Source organism: Phalacrocorax carbo, chromosome 3 (genome assembly GCF_963921805.1).
Source record: "Phalacrocorax carbo chromosome 3, bPhaCar2.1, whole genome shotgun sequence".
Classification (NCBI taxonomy): Eukaryota; Metazoa; Chordata; class Aves; order Suliformes; family Phalacrocoracidae; genus Phalacrocorax; species Phalacrocorax carbo.
The window spans coordinates 76,186,860-76,192,933 of record NC_087515.1 but is presented as its reverse complement, the minus strand read 5'-3'; positions in this window follow the sequence as shown (position 1 = coordinate 76,192,933).

The following is a 6,074-nucleotide window of genomic DNA, read 5'->3' as shown; positions in this document are numbered from 1 at the left end:
TCCACAGCCTCTCTTTGGCAACTGAGGGGACACTGGCCAGCCAATAGTTACCCAGATCCTTCTTCTTGCCCTTCTTGAAGATAGGAGTGTCTTTTGCTTCCTTCCAGACCTCAGGATTCTACCCTGATCACCACAGACTTTCAAAGACAACCAAGAGAATTCTTGCAGTGACATCAGGCAGCTCCCTCAACTCTTGTGGGTACATCCTGCAGATCCCATGGGCTTGTATACATTGAATTTGTTTAAATGTTCCTTTCAACAGGGTCCTCCTCCACCAAGGATAAGTCTTCCTTGCTCTAGACTTGCCCTCTGATCTCAGAGGCCTGGTGTTCCTGAAGGCTGGTCTTACCAGCAAAGACGGAGGTGAAGGCAGCATTCAGTAGCTTGGCCTCTCTGTATCCTTTGTCACCAGGGCCCCTGCCCCATTAAGTAGTGGGCCCACATTTTCCCTAATCTTCCTTTTGCTGCTGATGTACATGTAGAAGCCCTTCTCACCCCTCACCAGATTCAACTCCCCAGGTGGGCTTTGGCTTTCCTAACTCCATCCCTTCACACTGTGTTTATATTCCTCCTGGGTCACTTGCTTCTACCTCCTGAGTGCTTCCTTCTTATGTTTTGAGTTCAGTCAGAAGCTTCTTGTCCATCCATGCAGCCCTCCTGCTGCCTTTGCTTGACAGTGGCTGGATAGCATCTTGGCTACAAGGTGCGTTTGGCAACACAGAGACAGAGAGTTCAAGAAAGAAAAAATTTCTTCACCTAGATGTGGAGTCAATTCATCTGTGCTTATGTCCGTGTCTGCTTCCAATATCCACAGCGAGTGCCCCAACCCAGCACCCTGGTCCGCAGGGCAGATACATGTGCAGAGACTTACCCCCATCACACGGGCAGTCTGCCACATGGCATGAATATGGGCACAAATGTCCCCATCTTAAACTAGTTATTTCACCAATAAGCCCTCACGTCTCTTGCATTACGCATATGTGCCTTTCTAAATCAAACAGCTGAATTTGTAATTGTTAACCCATTTGCTTTATCAACCCTTAATTTACTAGCCTGCAGCCTTTGAGCCTCATAGCTGTGGTTTCTTGCAAAACTGGCTACAGAAATGATCTCTCAGTAGTCCCAGTTGCTACATTTTCAAAAATCAGTAGGTGGCTGCAGGAACATTTATACAGCAAACTTCTAAAGACATTGTTAAGAAAAAAAAATCCAAACACCTTCACTACCCATTTCTTACACTAAGAGTTTGGATCAATCCCCTCAATGTGCAAACAGTAATTTCTGTTAAATTGGTGGCTCTCATCCTATAGATCCATACTCCTAATGACAACTGGACTCACTGTATAAGTAAGGTGTATTCTTCTAGGGGTTTGCAGAACTGGGTATGAACTTAATCCTCCTGCATGAGGTCACTATGAAAAGCAAGGCGCTAAAAGACAAAATACACATAAACACTTTCTAATATGAAAATGTTTAGACATAATGTAAACCAAAATAAAACTGTGGTGGGTATATAATACTGGAGTAATATTCTGAATAGTATGATTCATTCTTTCACTGTGCAAATAAAAAAAAAAAAAGATGGAAAGTCTGATGTATCTAATATGAAGCATCAATGAATCTGTCTCTCTACTGAAGGGTTAAAAACTGCAGCTAGATCTACAAAAGGACATAGGTGCATTTTGGTCATCCAAACCCAAACTGAGAATTTAAAACCATCACTCCATTGACGAATTCATCAGACTGGACCCAGTAGTCCTAACTTGAAGGTGTGATTTGTCCGTTTTTCCAAATGCCAACAGAGAAAGAAAGAGGCTAGAGGTGCTACCAGAGGTGCCCAACAAACAGACAGCGTCACACCTCAGCTGTTCTCTTTCTTCAGAGCTCTCCAGAAGCAGGTGGCCAAGGGCCTTCCCTGGAGAGACACAGAGGAGGTCTCCACGCATGTGATGTCCGTGGGCATTGACCTACCTTGTGTGTCCTGTCGCTAGCAAAGGGACCATGGCATGCAATGCTCTCTTACCCCTAGTGTAAGCTGTGCCGCTGACCTGCCTAGCTGGAAGCATGATAGCTCCGTGGCACACCAGCTTTCTCTGCTCAGTTTGTTCCACTTTGCAAAGAAATTATTATTTGGGGGCTGATAAATGAGATAAAAAGGGATCACAACTGTATATTGTGGTCACTGTGCCTGACTGCTAACCCTGGGCTCTGGGTGCCAGTCCTTGCTTGCTCCGACAGCTAGAAACTAGGAAACAGTAGCAATTTCAGTGGAACGAGGACCAGGGGCAAGCTGTCTCCTGCTCCCAGGCAAGCATGCTAAACAATTACACTGCAGAATCATGCTCATTTTTTGGAGCAATTACTGTGCAATTTTCCAAGCCAAAGAGCTACTCTTAATTCATTTGCTGAACAGCTTCAGCAAGAGAAAATGGAAACATTTGTGCTCACATTCCCTCACCCTAGAACTTCATGGGAAAAGCAGGGGGAGGTAAATGAAGGGATTCAAAGTTTTCTTAGGTGGGAATTAAACCTGTGTTTCCATTGAGCTGCTGGATGAAAGGGGACTGCCTCTTAAGCTTTCAAAGGGGCTAAAACACCTCACGGCAGGGAAGAGGTCAGAGCGCTGGCTCCCGAGTGAAGTGATGTGCTTCCCTACAACCAAAAATAAGGAGTCCAAGTCTCTGAGACAGACACAAATGCTTCCTATTTCCCATTTTAGATGCCTTTCTGTGTAGCCAGGGCTTATATGACCACTGATATCAAATCTGTGGCCTATTAGGACACCAGACAGTACAGGTCACACATGTTTCTGCCAGGTTTACTGGGATGCACTACATAGTGTTTATGCCGGTTACCTGAAGCAAGCAGTCTTCCTGAGCTGAGTATAATAGTAATATTTATAATAATAATAACAACAAAAACTTGCACTGGTTTAGCCTTTTCCATCTTGTGGCTACAATGTATTTGTTCAAGAAGTGGAAATCATAACAGACTCAGGGTACCAGCCTCTACCTGCCAGCTGGGCAAATTACAGACTTTGGTAGTCGGCTTTCTCCCTGCAGCTGGAGCCCTACAGAGAGCCTAGGCACTTGACGTGGAGGTTGTGAAGTTCACAGTCCCGAACTCTGGCTTGATTTAGTCATAAATCAGTTTTAATTCACAACAACTAATATCAGGAATCCAAGTCTCTGAGACAAGCACAAATGGCTTCCTATTTCCTATTTTAGACGGCTTTCTGTTTAGCTGGGGCCACCAGTTTCATTTCACACTTTGTGACACTTTTCAGTGTAATTGTGTATGCTTCCACTCTTATTTAAGTTTTCCCCCTACACACCAATCTAGCTGAAATTCACAGAAGCCTGGTTGGCTTGTCCATCGAAAATGTTGTAGCCACATGACACAAAGCGCTCATCATTAAAGCACACGTGGTCTTTCAAAAACACTTGATATCACCTGTCAATGCCATTCTAATGAATACCTGCTTATTAGGCATTTTTTACTCAGATCAGTCCTCCCAGCCCAATTGAAGGAGGACCGTTAGAACGGAAACAAGAAGCTGCAGAAAAGGGGGATTGTGTCAGGCAGCGATGCTGTTGAAGCAAATGTCATTGGAACTGCAGCTTAATTTCATGCTGAATCAGGTTATCACCTGCTTGTCATCGCTGCTACTTGTCTGGCCGTACCACAAGTTACAGAAGCTAAACCAGCAGGAAACTACCCTTCCCCCCTCAAAAAGGGGAGGGAAAAGAAAAAAAAAAAAACAACAAGAGAGACAACAGTTTTCTGCTGGTTTAACTCTCTAAAATGGCTTATCAGGAGGTCAGAGGAAAGCCAGGGCATGCACAATGGAGGGAGTGGAGCTGTAGGGCCAGAGCACAGGGACGAAGGGAGCAAAGGACTGACACCGCATTGACTTAGCCCGGGTAAAACTGTTGGGGAACTACAGTCAGAACAGTATTTATCCTTAGAACTGATGGATGTAAAATGTTCACGACTCCCTACTGCGGGGTTACTATTTCCGTTTTTTTTGTTCATGAACTGCTTGATGCAATAGAGCCCCAATGCCCTTTCTTTGCTGCTGAAATGCTGTTCTTTAAAGCAGAATCAGCATACAGCAGGGACCAGTCATTTAGTGGTATATTCCCACCTTCCTTGTTAGTTGTTTCTTGATGTGATTGTTCTTAAGGGAGGGGCTTGAGGTTTACTGGAGTGGCTTTGCTTTTGTGTGATCTAAAGAATTTTTGTTTGTTTTGGGTTGGGTTTGTTGTCGGGTTTTCTTATGCTCGATTTTAGTTGTGGATCTCTTTTTTCCTTCCCCAGAAGTAACCAGCCTCATTACTGGCTGCTGGTTATCCAGCTGGTTGACAGATATTTTTCATTAGGTATGAGAAAGACAAACTGTATGAAACCCTTAAAATGTATAAGCTCTGTTAAGTTTTCAGTTTCCCAGCACACTGTACATTCAAACAGTCTGGATCCTATTTAACAAACATTGTTGAATGTATTCGGTTAATAAAAGCTTGGCAAATATTAGTAAAGGGCTTGTAATAGTTGTGAGTGACACAAAGGTTAAAAGCTTTCAATAGCATTGCACCAAACTGGAGTAAAGCTTGAAGAAACTGACTGATGTGTCGATAAGAAATCCCAGCGCTGATTTGGACATCATGAACTACTCATTTTTGGGAAACAGGAAAAGATGCAACTATTCCACAAATCTGAATTTAGTTTTAGAACTTGAAACTTTTAACATTATTCACATCGTATTGCCCTGTTCTCTCGTTATCAGAAAGTATATACAGATTAAAACAAGAATGAAATCCCCTCACTGTCCCAGCCTGACAGCTCCTGGGAAAGCAAGGTGTTTTCTTTCCCTTGCACATGTTCACTATTGCTCCATGATGACTGGGACAAGAGAAGAAAGGACTTTGGGGTAGATTGGCATACAGGGAATGTTATCTCTCAGTTTAAACTTTGATTATCATTTTTTGTTTTGCTTGCTGCCCTCCCTGCACAGAGGAAATGTCTCCGTGTACCCCAGGACACAAGGAGGCTTCCCAGCACCTCCTCAGAGCTCAGATAGCCCAGGGGGGAGGCACAACGGGAACATCAGAAAGCACACACTGTTTCAGGATTTCTGTAAACACTGGATTCCAGCTCCCAAAACCGCTCTTAGATTCACCTTCTTTAAAGGCTTGTCTGGACGAGGATAAAGGTGTACTAAAAGAAAAAAAAGTGTCAGTGAAAACCTTTAATTAACATGTTTTCAACTTCTCAGTGTTGACAGGGTGTGTTGCATTTTAGCGCATTTGCCAGCAAACGTGTTAAAATACATTTGTGTCCCATCTACACGTGGCAAGTTAGGACACGTTTTTAAAAGTTTCAAGATTTAACAGGAGTTAAAACATGTTCATGATTGTGCTTTTACCTTAGCCAAGGGTGAGTGTCACTGATGGGTTTTCCTGGGACTCCGGAGTGCAGCTGCTATACCAGCAGGGAGCTGTTATTTAGCTGCTTTCTCCTTTCCCCGAACTGTCAAATGAAAGTAACATTTCATTTACCTGCCTTGCAGGAATGGATGAAAAGGAATGCATATACATTATTGGGGAAAAAAATTAAAAGTTGGGTATTACTGTGATGGGAGGTTGGGCAGTGGTTAACAGGAGTCGGAAGCCGGGCTTTCATAGGGTGGCAAATTGCAGTTTTGGAGGACCTGATGCAAGGTCAGGATTTCCATAGCCACATAACCCAGAGCATGGCACGGCATCCAGCTGTTGTTCCAAATGCGGCCAAACGCTTTGCAGGGGCAACTTTGCCTCAGCCTTCAGTCTTGGTCTGAAATCTAGCAGCCTTTTTTCTAGCCTCCCCACAGAAGGTTAGCGTAAAGTTGGCATAAGCACTATCTACCATGCTTATACCTGGATAGCTTGACAGAAAGATTTGCATTTATGCCTGATCAAAGTCATAGCTGCAAGGCACAGGCTCAGTAATAATGATCACAAAGTCACAGCCAAGCATCAGCAAGCATCTGAGTCAGCTGTGACGCTGATTTGCTGGGAAGCACTGTAAAACCACTT